Source organism: Arachis ipaensis, chromosome B2 (assembly GCF_059453495.1).
Source record: "Arachis ipaensis isolate K30076 ecotype BB chromosome B2, ASM5945349v1, whole genome shotgun sequence".
NCBI classification, from domain to species: domain Eukaryota; kingdom Viridiplantae; phylum Streptophyta; class Magnoliopsida; order Fabales; family Fabaceae; genus Arachis; species Arachis ipaensis.
The window spans coordinates 80,249,393-80,264,179 of NC_142437.1; the positions used below are offsets into that span (position 1 = coordinate 80,249,393).

Genomic DNA, 14,787 nt, shown 5'->3' on the forward strand with positions numbered 1-14,787 from the left:
AAAATAAATAGATATAATTAAATAACTGATGAGCGGATAATTTATACGCTTTTTGGCATTATTTTTAGTATGTTTTTAGTATATTTTAGTTAGTTTTTATTATGTTTTTATTAGTTTTTGAATAAAAATCACATTTCTGGGCTTTACTATGAGTTTGTATGTTTTTCTGTGATTTCAGGTATTTTCTGGCTGAAATTGAGGGACCTGAGCAAAAATCTGATTCAGAGGCTGAAAAAGAACTGCAGATGCTGTTGGATTCTGACCTCCCTGCACTCGAAGTAGATTTTCTGGAGCTACAAAAGCCCAATTGGTGCTCTCTCAATTGCGTTGGAAAGTAGACATCCTGGGCTTTCCAGCAATATATAATAGTTCATACTTTGCCCAAGATTTGATGGCCCAAACAGGTGTTCCAAGTCAGCTCAAGAATTTTGGCGTTTAACGCCGGAGCTGGCACAAAAGCTGGAGTTAAACGCCCAAACTGGCACAAAAGCTGGCGTTTAACTCCAAGATAAGTCTCTACATGTGAAATCTTCAATGCTTAGCCTAAGCACACACCAAGTGGGCCCGGAAGAAGATTTCTGCATTAATTACTTATTTCTGTAAACCCTAGGCTACTAGTTCTCTATAAATAGGACCCTTTGCTATTATATTTTATACTTTGGATATACCTTGGATAGACCTTTTCACATTTGGGGGCTGGACTCACGGCCATCCCTAGACCTTCTTCTTATGTATTTTCAACGGTGGAGTTTCTACACACCATAGATTAAGGTGTGGAGCTCTGCTGTTCTTCATGAATTAATGCAAAGTACTATTGTTTTTCTATTCAACTCAAGTCTATTTCTTCTCCAAGATATTCATTTGCACCCAAGAACATGATGAATGTGATGCATATGTGACACTCATCACCATTCTAACCTATGAACGTGTGACTGACAACCACTTCCGTTCTACATGCAAACAAGCTTGAATGTGTATCTCTTGGGTTTCTAATCTAAGATTAGAACCTTCGTGGTATAGGCTAGAATTATTGGCGGCCATTCCTGAGATCCAAAATGTCTAAACCTTGTCTGTGGTATTCTGAGTAGGATCTGGGAAGGGATAACTGTGACGAGCTTCAAAGTCACGATTGTTGGGCATGTGACAGACGCAAAAGGATCAATGGATCCTATTCCAACATGATCGAGAACCGACAGATGATTAGCCGTGCGGTGACAGCGTGCGTAGAACATTTTCACTGAGAGGACGGGAAATAGCCATTGACAACGGTGATGCCCAACATAAAGCTTGCCATGGAAAGGAGTATGAATGATTGGAAGAAGGCAATAGGAAAGCAGAGGTTCAGGAGGAACAAAGCATCTTCATACGCTTATCTGAAATTCCTACCAATGAATTACATAAGTATCTCTATCTCTATCTTTATTTTATGTTTTATTTATCTTTAATTATCAATCCTCCATAACCATTTGAATCTGCCTGACTGAGATTTACAAGATGACCATAGCTTGCTTCAAGCCGAAAGTCTCCGTGGGATCGACCCTTACTCACGTAAGGTATTACTTGGACGACCCAGTGCACTTGCTGGTTAGTTGTGCGGAATTGTGACAAAGTGTGATTCACGTTTGAGAGCTCTAAGTCCTTTGGTGCCATTGTTGATGATCACAGTTTCGTGCACCAAGTTTTTGGCGCCGTTGCCGGGGATTGTTCGAGTTTGGACAACTGACGGTTCATCTTGTTGCTTAGATTAGGTAATTTTACTTTTTATTTTCGAAAAAAAATTTTAAAATACAAAAAAAAAATTTCTATTTTGTTCTTCGGAGTTTTTAAGAATGAATTCTAGAGTTTCATGATGATCTGTTGAAGTCTGGCTGGCTGTGAAGCCATGTCTAATCTTATTGGACCGAGGTTTCAATTTATCATCACAAGAGCTTATTGATTTCTATCAATTTTGCTATTGTTAGCAATGATCTGTTAAAGCTTGGCTGGCCATTGGCCATGTCTAGTGTTTTGGACCGGAGCTTTCACTGAAAGCTTGGCTGGCTAGTAAGCCATGTCTAATTCCTGGACCGGAGTCTTAGACTAACATTGCAATGATTCCTGGAAATCTTATTAAAAATTTTGAATCCCTTTATTTTCTTTTCCACTCAATTTTTGACAATCACAAAAAATTTATAAAATCATAAAAATAAAAAATATTTTATGTTTCTTGTTTAAGTTTAGTGTCTAGTCTTAAGATTGGTGTCAATTGCATGTCTTTATTCTTCTAATTTTCGAAAATTACATGCACTATGTTCTTCATTAATCTTCAAATTGTTCTTGATGATTTACTTGCTCTGATCTTTAAATTCTCTTGTTTTGTGTGTTTTGTTGTTTTTCTTATGCATTCTCAATTTGTTAGAGCCTCTAATACAAAATTTCTAAGTTTGGTGTCTTGCATGCATTGTTCATTTGATCTTAGTTGCATTTTTATTGTTTCTCATCATCAAAAATTCAAAAATATTTTCAAAACTATGTCTTTTCAAGTCAATAATATAGAGAATTGAAGATTCAGAACATTCAGCAGAGGAATCAAACAGAAAAAGCTGGGCGTTCAAAACGCCCAGTGAAGAAGGAAAACTGGCGTTTAAACACCAGCCAGGGTACCTGGCTGGGAGTTTAACGCCCAAAAGGGTAGCATTTTGGGCGTTAAACACCAGAATGGATACCATTCTGGGCGTTTAACGCCAGGATGACACTAGATGGAAGATTTTGTTTTTAATTCAAATCTTTTTCAAATTTTCATAATTTTTCAAAATCAAATCTTTTTTAAATCATATCTTTTCAATCATATCTCTTCAAAATCAATTTCTTTTCAATTTTTTTTATTTATTACTATTTTCAAAAATCCTTGCTACAATTAATAATTTAATTCAAAATTTTCTAGTTGGTACTTGCCTATTAAGAAAGGATCAAAAGTTTTAATTCTAGAATCATATCTTCTAATTTCTTGTTAGTCAAGTAATCAACTTTAATTTTAAAACTTTCTCTTTTTAATTTGATTTTCAATCATATCTTCTCAATCATATCTTTTCAATCACATCTCTTTCAAAATTAATTTTCAATCATATCTTTTTAATTTCTAATTTCAAAATCTTTTCAAAAATCACTTAATTTCTTTCCCAATCTTAGTTTTCGAAAATCATCAATCAAATTTTCAAAATTTCTTTTAATTATTTCAAAATCTTTTACTTTAATTTTGAAAATTCTTTCCCTCTTCTCACATCCTTCTATTTAAGGGACTAACACTCCTCCTCAAGGTGCAATTCGAACTCTATCCCTCTTGATAAGTTCGAATTCTCTTCTATCTATCTTCTCCTTCTATTCTTCTTTTCCTCTGACACCTCAAGGAATCTCTATACTGTGACATAGAGGATTCCATACTTTTTTCTTCTCTCTTTCATATGAGCAGGAGCAAAGACAAAGACATTCTGGTTGAGGCTGATCTCGAACCCAAAAGGACCTTGAAGAGAAAGCTGAGAAAAGCTAAAGTACAACTCTCTGTAGAGGGCCTAACAGAGCTCTTCAAGGAGGAAGAAGCCATGGCAGCCAAAAACAACAATGCCAACAATGCAAAGAAGGTGCTTGGTGACTTTACTGTACCTACTCCCGACTTCTATGGGAGAAGCATCTCAATCCCTGCCATTGGAGCAAACAACTTTGAGCTTAAGCCTCAATTAGTTTCTCTAATACAACAGAATTGCAAGTTTCATGGACTTCCATTGGAAGATCCTCATCAGTTCTTAGCTGAATTCTTGCAAATCTGTGACACTGTCAAGACCAATGGGGTTGACCCTGAAGTCTATAGACTTATGCTCTTCCCTTTTGCTGTAAGAGATAGAGCTAGGACATGGTTGGATTCACAACCCAAAGAAAGCCTGAACTCTTGGGAAAAGCTAGTCAATGCCTTCTTGGCAAAGTTCTTTCCACCTCAAAAATTGAGCAAGCTTAGAGTGGAAGTCCAAACCTTCAGACAGAAGGAAGGAGAATCCCTCTATGAAGCTTGGGAAAGATACAAGCAATTGATCAGAAGGTGCCCTTCTGACATGCTCTCAGAATGGAGCATCATAGGTATATTCTATGATGGTCTGTCTGAACTATCTAAGATGTCATTGGACATCTCTGCTGGAGGATCTCTTCATCTGAAGAAGATGCATGCAGAAGCTCAGGAACTCATTGAAATGGTTGCAAATAACCAATTCATGTACACCTCTGAAAGGAATTCTGTGAATAATGGGACAAATCAGAAGAAAGGAGTTCTTGGGATTGATACTCTGAATGCCATACTGGCTCAGAATAAAATATTGACTCAGCAAGTCAATATGATTTCTCAAAGTCTGTCTGGAATGCAAGCTGCACCAGGCAGTACTAAGGAAGCTTCCCCTGAAGAAGAAGCTTATGATCCTGAGAACCCAGCAATGGAAGAGGTGAATTACATGGGAGAATCCTATGGAAACACCTATAATCCTTCATGGAGAAATCATCCAAATCTCTCATGGAAGGATCAACAGAGACCTCAACAAGATTTCAACAACAATGATGGTGGAAGAAATAGGTTTAGCAATGGCAAACCTTTTCCATCATCTTCTCAGCAACAGACAGAGAATTCCAAACAGAGCCATTCTGAATTAGCAACCATAGTCTCTGATCTAATTAAAACCACTCAAAGTTTTATGACTGAAACAAGGTCCGCCATTAGAACTTTGGAGGCACAAGTGGGTCAGCTGAGTAAGAAAATTACTGAACTCCCTCCCAGTACTCTCCCAAGCAATACAGAAGAGAATCCAAAAAGAGAGTGCAAGGCCATAACCATATCTCACATGGCCGAACTTGGAGAGAAGGAAGAGGCAGTAATTTCCACTGAGGAAGACCTCAATGGACGTCCACTGGCCTCCAAGGAGTTCCCTAATGAGGAACCATGGGAATCTGAGACTCACACTGAGACCATAGAGATTCCATTGAATTTACTTTTGCCATTCATGAGCTCTGATGAGTATTCTTCCTCTGAAGAGGATGAAGATGTTATTGAAGAACAAGTTGCTAAGTACCTTGGAGAAATCATGAAGCTAAATGCCAAGCTATTTGGTAATGAGACTTGGGAGGATGAACCCCAATTGCTCATTAAAGAACTGGATGACTTGACTAGGCAGAGGTTACCTCTGAAGAGACAAGATCCTGGAAAGTTTTCAATACCTTGTACCATAGGCACCATGACCTTTGAGAAAGCTCTGTGTGACCTAGGGTCAAGCATAAACCTCATGCCTCTCTCTATAATGGAGAAGCTAGGGATCATTGAGGTACAAGCTGCAAGAATCTCACTGGAGATGGCAGACAATTCAAAGAAACAGGCTTATGGACTTGTAGAGGATGTCTTGGTAAAGGTTGAAGACCACTACATCCCTGCTGATTTCATAATCCTAGAGACTGGGAAGTGTGTGGATGAATCCATCATCCTTGGCAGACCCTTCCTAGCTACAGCAAAAGCTGTGATTGATGTTGACAGAGGAGAATTGATCATTCAAGTGAATGAAGACTCCCTTGTGTTTAAAGCTCAAGGATATCCCTCTGTAACCATGGAGAGGAAGCATGAAGATCTTCTCTCAATACAGAGTCAAACAGAGCCCCCACAGTCAAACTCTAAGTTTGGTGTTGGGAGGCCACAACCAAACTTTAAGTTTGGTATTGAACCCCCACATTCAAACTCTAAGTTTGGTGTTGGGAGGTTCCAACATTGCTCTGAACATCTGTGAGGCTCCATGAGAGCCCACTGTTAAGCTATTGACATTAAAGAAGCGCTTGTTGGGAGGCAACCCAATCTTTAATTATCTATGTTAAATTTCTATTTTCTTTTGTTAGTTTATATTTTCTGTAGGTTGATGATCATGTGAAGTCACAAAAATAATTGAAAAAGCAAAAACAGAAGGAAAAATAGTATTAAAAACAGAACACCCTGGAGGAAAAACTTACTGGCGTTTAAACACCAGTAAGGGTAGCAGAATGGGCGTTAAACGCCCAGTCTGGAACCATTCTGGGTGTTTAACGCCAGAAATGGGCACTAGACTGGTGTTTAACGCCAGGAATGGGCAAGAAGCTAGTGTTAAACGCCAGAAATGGGTAGCAGCCTGGAATTTAACGCCAAGATTGGCAGCAAGGGGAGTTTTGCACGCCACATGGTGCAGGGATGAGAATTCCTTGACACCTCAGAATCTGTGGACCCCACAGGATCCCCACCCACCCCACCTCTCTCTCTTCTTCACCCATTTACCAATCACCTCAATACCTCTTCTCCAAAAACCCCTCACCTATCAAATCCCACCTTTCTCTTCACCACTCACATCCATCCTTCATAAAACCCCACCTACCTCACCATTCAAATTCAAACCACTTTCCCTCCCAAACCCACCCATAATGGCCGAACCATACCCCCCTCTCCACTCTTATATAAACCCATCTTCACTCCTTCATTTTCACCCAACCTAAACACTAGTTCTCCCCCTTGGCCGAAATACTAAGCCCCCTCCATCTCCTCTATTTCTTCTTCTTCTACTCTCTTCTTTCTTCTTTTGCTCGAGGACGAGCAAACCTTCTAAGTTTGGTGTGGTAAAAGCATTGCTTTTTGTTTTTCCATAACCATTAATGGCACCAAAGGCCGGAGAAACCTCTAGAAAGAGGAAAGGGAAGGCAAAAGCTTCCACATCCGAGTCATGGGAGATGGAGAGATTCCTCTCAAGGGTGCATCAAGACCATTTCTATGAAGTTGTGTCCAAGAAGAAGGTGATCCCCAAGGTCCCTTTTAAGCTCAAAAAGGGTGAATATCCGGAGATCCAACATGAGATTCGAAGAAGAGGTTGGGAAGTTCTCACCAACCCCATTCAACAAGTCGGAATCTTAATGGTTCAAGAGTTCTATGCCAATGCATGGATCACCAAGAACCATGATCAAAGTGTGAACCCGGACCCTAAGAATTGGCTTACAATGGTCCGAGGGAAATACTTAGATTTCAGTCCGGAAAATTTAAGGTTGGCATTCAATTTGCCTATGATGCAAGGAGATACACACCCATACACTAGAAGGGTCAACTTTGATCAAAGGTTACACCAAGTCCTCATGGACATAGGTGAAGAGGGCGCTCAATGGAAGAGAGATTCAAGAGGGAAGCCGGTTCAACTAAGAAGGCATGACCTCAAGCCCGTGGCTAGGGGATGGTTGGAGTTCATCCAACGCTCAATCATTCCCACTAGCAACCGGTCTGAAGTTACTATAGACCGAGCCATCATGATCCATAGCATCATGATTGGAGAGGAAGTAGAAGTTCATGAGGTTATATCCCAAGAACTCTACAAGGTGTCGGATAAGTCTACTACTTTGGAAAGGTTATCCTTCTCTCACCTCATTTGTCACCTCTGCAATTCAGTTGGAATTGACATAGAGGGAGACATTCTCAAAGAGGAAGAACAAGCCGCCATCACTAAGGTGGACCCGTTCTTTAATATTCCTTGTTCTTTATTTTCTGTTTTTTGAATTTTTATGCTTTATATTTATTTATGTTTGTGTCTTTATTACATGATCATTAGTGTCTTAGTGTCTATGCCTTGAAGCTATGAAAATGAATCCATCACCTTTCTTAAATGAAAAATGTTTTTAATTGAAAAAGAAAAAGAAGTACATGAATTTCGAATTTTAAAACAGTTTAATTATTTTGATGTGGTGGCAATACTATTGTTTTTCTGAATGAATGCTTGAACAGTGCATATTTTTTAATTTGATTGTTTATGAATGTTAAAATTGTTGGCTCTTGAAAGAATGATGGGAAAAGGAGAAATGTTATTTGATAATCTGAAAAATCATAAAATTGATTCTTGAAGCAAGAAAAAGCAGTGAAAAGCTTGCAGAAAAAAGATGTGAAAAAAAAAGAGAAAAAGAAAGAAAAGCAAGCAGAAAAATCCAGTAACCCTTTAAACCAAAAGGCAAGGGTAAAATAAAAAGGATCCAAGGCTATGAGCATCAGTGGATAGGAAGGCCCACAGGAATAAAATCCTGGCCTAAGCGGCTAAACCAAGCTGTCCCTAACCATGTGCTTGTGGCGAAAAGGTGTTAAGTAAAAACTTGAGACTGAGCGGTTAAAGTCGTGGTCCAAAAGCAAAAAGAGTGTGCTTAAGAGCTCTGGACACCTCTAATTGGGGACTCTAGCAAAGCTGAGTCACAATCTGAAAAGGTTCACCCAGTTATGTGTCTGTGGCATTTATGTATCCGGTGGTAATACTGGAAAACAAAATGTTTTGGGTCACCGCCAAGACTCATAAAGTAGCTGTGTTCAAGAATCAACATACTTAACTAGGAGAATTAATAACACTATCTAGATTCTGAGTTCCTATAGAAGCCAATCATTCTGAACTTCAAAAGGATAAAGTGAGATGCCAAAACTGTTCAGAAGCAAAAAGTTAAAAGCCCCGCTCATCTAATTAATACTGATCTTCATAGATATTTTTGAAATTCATTGTATATTCTCTTCTTTTTATCCTATTTGATTTTCAGTTGCTTGGGGACAAGTGATAAACCCATATTTTATGATATATTTTGTGCCTAATTTAAGTGATTTATTCAATCCTTCACTCACTTATTCATGTTAATTGCATGGTTTTACTTTCCATTCCTTATTATGTGATGTATGTGAAAAACATGTTTCCTATGCTTTAAAAAGTACTTATTTTAATTACCCTTTACTTCCATTCGATGCCGTGATTCATGTGTTGAGTAGTTTCAGATCTTCTAAGGCAGGAATGACTTAAAGGATGAAAAGGGAATATACAAAAATGGAAGGAAAGCACAAAACGGAGTTTTTGAAGAAACTGGCAGTGACGCGATCGCATGGAAGACACGACCGCATGCCAGCGCGAAATGGTAGCGACGCGACCGCGTGAATGACGCGATCGCGCGCCTTGAGTGAAACGCATATGACGCTGACGCATGATTGAAGCGACCGCGTGGCAAGGAAAACTCCAAATGACACGACCGCGTGACCCACGCGGACTCGTGAAAGAGGCCACGCACCAGAAAGTACAGAAAATGCTCCCAGCGATTTCTGAAGCCCTTTTTGGCCCAAATCCAAGTCCAGAAGGCACAGATCAGAGGTTATGAAGTTGGAGAATGCATCCATTCAAAGGAGAGTCTCCAATTAGTTACTTTTCATGAATTAGATGTAGTTTTGAGGGAGAGGTTCTCTCCTCTCTCTTTTTGGATTTAGAATTAGGATTTCTTTTGCTTTCATGATTATCTTTTTATCAGGTTCAACATTCCTTTTTATTTATTTTCTCAATTTAATTTATGAATTCTTCTATGTTACAGATTATTCTTTGAATTAATGTTATTTGAGGTATTTCAGTTTATTATTACTCTCTTTTATTTATGTTACTGTTGCTTCCAATCTGAAGACATTTTTATTCCAGTAGATTTATTTTTCCCCTTTGGTCTTGGTTAAGAAATCAGTAACTCAGGAGTTATCAAACTCTACATGATTGATAATTGTTATCTTTGCTAATTGAATTGAACTTCAATAATCCCAATCTTTCCTTAGGGATTAACTAGGATTTGAAGATCAACATAATTAGTCACTTGACCTTTTTTGCTTTAAGTAAAGGCTAACTAAGTAGAATTAAGATTCAATTTTCATCATCATTGATAAGGATAACTAGGATATGACTTCTAATTTCTCATACCTTGCCAAAAGTTTATTTTACAGTTATTTATTTATTTTACAGTCTTTTACTTATTTTAATTGCAATTTAAATTACTTGTTCCTCATCTTCAAAACCCCGATTTACAATCTCCATAACCAATAATAAGAACATACTTCCCTGCAGTTCCTTGAGAAGACGATCCGAGGTTTAAATACTTCGGTTATCAATTTTTGAGGGGTTTGTTACTTATGACAACCAAAACGTTTGTACGAAGGGATTTCTGTTGGTTTAGAAACTATATCTACAACGCGACTATTTTTATAAAATTTTTTACTGGCAAAAATCCTAACGTCAACAAGCAACAATTTAAGTTTGCTGTTGTGATGAGCGGATAATTTATACGCTTTTTGGCATTGTTTTTAGTATGTTTTTAATATATTTTAGTTAGTTTTTATTATGTTTTTATTAGTTTTTGAATAAAAATCACATTTCTGGGCTTTACTATAAGTTTGTGTGTTTTTCTGTGATTTCAGATATTTTCTGGCTGAAATTGAGGGACCTGAGCAAAAATCTGATTCAGAGGCTGAAAAAGGACTGCAGATGCTGTTGGATTCTGACCTCTCTGCACTCGAAGTAGATTTTCTGGAGCTACAGAAGCCCACTTGGCGCGCTCTCAATTGCGTTGGAAAGTAGATATCCTGGGCTTTGCAGCAATATATAATAGTCCATACTTTACCAAAGATTTGATGGCCCAAACAGGCGTTCTAAGTCAGCTCAAGAATTTTGGCGTTTAACGCCGGAACTGGCACAAAAGCTGGAGTTAAACGCCCAAACTGGCACAGAAGCTGGCGTTTAACTCCAAGAAAAGTCTCTACATGTGAAAGCTTCAATGATCAGCCCAAGCACACACCAAGTGGCCCCGGAAGAAGATTTCTGCATTAATTACTTATTTCTGTAAACCTTAGGCTACTAGTTCTCTATAAATAGGACCTTTTGCTATTGTATTTTATACTTTGGATATACCTTGGATAGACCTTTTCACGTTTGGGGGCTGGCCTCACGGCCATCCCTAGACCTTCTTCTTATGTATTTTCAACGGTGGAGTTTCTACACACCATAGATTAAGGTGTGGAGCTCTGCTGTTCTTCATGAATTAATGCAAAGTACTATTGTTTTTCTATTCAACTCAAGTCTATTTCTTCTCCAAGATATTCATTCGCACCCAAGAACATGATGAATGTGATGATTATGTGACACTCATCACCATTCTCACCTATGAACGCGTGACTGACAACCACTTCCGTTCTACATGCAAACAAGCTTGAATGTGTATCTCTTGGGTTTCTAATCTAAGATTAGAACCTTCGTGGTATAGGCTAGAATTATTGGCGGCCATTCCTGAGATCCGAAACGTCTAAATCTTGTCTGTGGTATTCTGAGTAGGATCTGGGAAGGGATAACTGTGACGAGCTTCAAACTCACGATTGTTGGGCGTGTGACAAACGCAAAAGGATCAATGGGTCCTATTCCAACATGATCGAGAACCGACAGATGATTAGCCGTGCGATGACAGCGTATTTGGAACATTTTCACTAAGAGGACGGGAAGTAGCCATTGACAACGGTGATGCCCAACATAAAGCTTGCCATGGAAAGGAGTATGAATGATTGGAAGAAGGCAATAGGAAAGCAGTGGTTCAGGAGGAACTAAGCATCTTCATACGCTTATCTGAAATTTCTACCAATGAATTACATAAGTATCTCTATCTCTATCTTTATTTTATGTTTTATTTATCTTTAATTATCAATCCTCCATAACCATTTGAATCTGCCTGACTAAGATTTACAAGATGACCATAGCTTGCTTCAAGCCGACAGTCTCCGTGGAATCGACCCTTACTCACGTAAGGTATTACTTGGACGACCCAGTGCACTTGCTGGTTAGTTGTGCGGAATTGTGACAAAGTGTGATTCACGTTTGAGAGCTCTAAGTCCTTTGGCACCGTTATTGATGATCACAATTTCGTGCACCAATAACATTGGGTTGCCTCCTAATAAGCGCTTCTTTAATGTCAATAGCTTGACAGTGAGCCCTCATGGAGCCTCACAGATAATCAGAGCAGGGTTGGGGCCTCCCAACACCAAATTTAGAGTTTAGTTGTGGCCTCCCAACACCAAACTTAGAGTTTGAATATGGGGATTTTGTTTGACTCTGTATTGAGAGAAGCTTTTCATGCTTCCTCTCCAGGGTTATAAAAGGAGAACCTTGAGTCTTGAATACAAGGTAGTCCTCATTCAACTAAAGGACCAACTCTCCTCTGTCAACATCAATCACAGCTTTTGCTGTGGCTAGGAAGGGTCTGAAAAGGATGATGGATTCATCCTCATCCTTCCCAGTGTCTAAGATTATGAAATCAGTAGGGATACAAAGGCCTTCAACCTTTACTAGCACATCCTCTACTAGTCCATAAGCCTGTTTCATTGATTTGTCTGCCATCTATAGTGAGATTCTTGCAGCTTGTACCTCAAAGATTCCCAGTTTCTTTATTACAGAGAGTGGCATGAGGTTTATCCCTGACCCCAGGTCACACAGAGCCTTCTCAAAGGTTATGGTGCCTATGGTACAAGGTATGAAGAATTTTCCGGGATCCAGTTTCTTCTGAGGTAATGTCTGCCTCATTAAGTCATTCAGTTCATTGGTGAGCAAGGGGGGTTCATCCTCCCAAGTCTCATTACCAAATAACTTGGCATTCAGCTTCATGATTGCTCCTAGATACTTAGCAACTCGCTCTTCAATGATGTCTTCATCCTCTTCAGAGGAGGAGTATTCATCAGAGCTCATGAATGGCAGAAGAAGGTTCAATGGAATCTCTATGGTCTCTGTATGAGCCTCAGATTCCTTTGGTTCCTCAAAGGGAAACTCCTTTCTGTTCAGAGGACATCCCATGAGGCTTTTCTTACTGGGACTCACGTCCTCCTCACTCTCTCTAGGTTCGGCCATGTTGGTCATGGTTATGGCCTTGCACTCTCTCTTGGAATTCTCTTCTATATTGCTTGGGAGAGTACTGGGAGGAGTTTCAGTAATCTTCTTACTCAGCTGACCCACCTGTGCCTCCAAATTTCTAATAGAGACTATGGTTGCCAAGCCAGAATAGCTCTGTTCAGAATTCTCTGTCTGTTGCTGAGAAGATGATGGAAAAGGCTTGCTATTGCTAAACCTATTTCTTCTACCATTATTATTGAAGCCTTGTTGAGGTTTTTGTTAGTCCTTCCATGAGAAATTTGGATGATTTCTCCATGAAGGATTATAGGTGTTTCCATAGGGTTCTCCCATGTAATTCACCTCTGCCATTGCAGGGTTCTCAGGATCATAAGCTTCTTCTTCAGAAGATGCTTCTTTAGTACTGTTGGATGCAGCTTGCAATCCATTCAGACTCTAAGAAATCATATTGACTTGTTGAGTCAATATTTTGTTCTGAGCCAATATGGCATTTAGAGTATCAATTTCAAGAACTCCCTTCTTCTGAGGCGTCCCATTATTCACAGGATTCCTCTCAGAGGTGTACATGAACTGGTTATTTGCAACTATTTCAATGAGTTCCTGAGCTTCTGCAGGGGTTTTTAGATGAAGAGATCCTCCTACAGAATGGTCCAATGACATTTTTGACAACTCAGACAGACCACCATAGAATATACTTATAATGCTCCATTTTGGAAGCATGTCAGTAGGACACCTTTTGATCAATTGCTTATATCTTTCCCAAGCTTCATAGAGGGACTCACCTTCCTTTTGTCTGAAGGTTTGGATTTTCACTCTAAGCTTGCTCATCTTTTGAGGTGGAAAGAATTTGGCTAGGAAAGCACTGACCAGCTTTTCCCAAGAGTTCAGGCTTTCCTTAGGTTGTGAATCCAACCATGTTCTAGCTCTGTCTCTTACAGCAAAAGGGAAAAGCATAAGCCTGTAGACCTCGGGATCAACTCTATTGGTCTTGACAGTGTTATAGATTTGCAAGAATTTAGCTAAGAACTGATGAGGATCTTCCAATGGAAGTCCATGAAACTTGCAATTCTGTTGCATTAGAGAAACTAATTGAGGCTTAAGCACAAAGTTGTTTGCTCCAATGGCAGAAATTGAGATGCTTCTTCCATAGAAATTGGAAGTTGGTGTAGTAAAATCACCAAGCACCTTCCTTGCATTGTTGTTGTTGGGTTTGACCATGTCTCCTTCTTTTTCAAAAATTTCTGTCAGGTCCACTCCGGAGGGTTGTGCTTTAGCTTCTCTTAGTTTCCTCTTAAGAGTCCTTTCAGGTTCAGGATCAGCTTCAATAAGAATGTCTTTATCCCTGTTCCTGCTCATATGAAAAAAAAGAGAACATAAAAGAAGAGGAATTCTCTATGTCACAGTATAGAGATTCCTTTTTGTGAGTAGAAGAAGAGAAGAATAGAAGAAGGAGAAGAGAAAAATTCAAACACAGAGAAGAAGAGGGGGTTCAAATTATGAGTAGAAGAGAAATGTTAGTAATTAAATAAATAAATAGAAAGAGATGAGAGGGGGAAGAATTCGAAAATTAAATAAAATAAAATAAAAATATTTTTGTTTTTATTATTTTTATTTTAATTATTGGTTAGAATTCGAAAATTAGGAAGAGAACTAAATTAAATTAAAATTTAAAACAATTAGTTAATTAAAACAAATTTTGAGAAAGGGATTAGTAATTTTCGAAAATTGGAGAGAGAGAAGTAGTTAGGTGATTTTGAAAAAGATATGATTGAAATAGAAAACTTTTAAAATCAAACCGAAAAAATCAAGTGGTTAATTGAAAAAGTTTTGAAAATCAAATTTGAAAAGATAGGAAGTTAGAAAAGATTTTGAAAATTAATTTTTGAAAAAGATATGATTGAAAATCATTTTGAAAAAGATTTGAAAAAGAAATTGAAAAAGATTTAATTTAAAGTTAATTACTTGACTAACAAGAAACAAAAAGATATGATTCTAAAATTTAAAGATTGAACCTTTCTTACTAGGCAAGTAACAAACTTAAAATTTTTGAATCAATCAAATTAATTGTTAGCAT

General features: G+C 38.4%; 2 non-coding genes across 2 annotated transcripts; one reads left to right on the plus strand and one right to left on the minus strand.

Annotated features, from left to right (window-relative positions):
• Nucleotides 1–3,980: 3,980 nt before the first annotated feature.
• LOC148574554 (small nucleolar RNA R71) lies at nucleotides 3,981–4,084 on the minus strand. The gene has a single exon (XR_015906459.1). It is a non-coding gene; the product is annotated as a small nucleolar RNA R71 (small nucleolar RNA).
• Nucleotides 4,085–13,427: 9,343 nt separating this feature from the next.
• LOC148574555 (small nucleolar RNA R71) lies at nucleotides 13,428–13,535 on the plus strand. Its single transcript, XR_015906301.1, has one exon. It is a non-coding gene; the product is annotated as a small nucleolar RNA R71 (small nucleolar RNA).
• The last annotated feature ends 1,252 nt before the right edge of the window (nucleotides 13,536–14,787 follow it).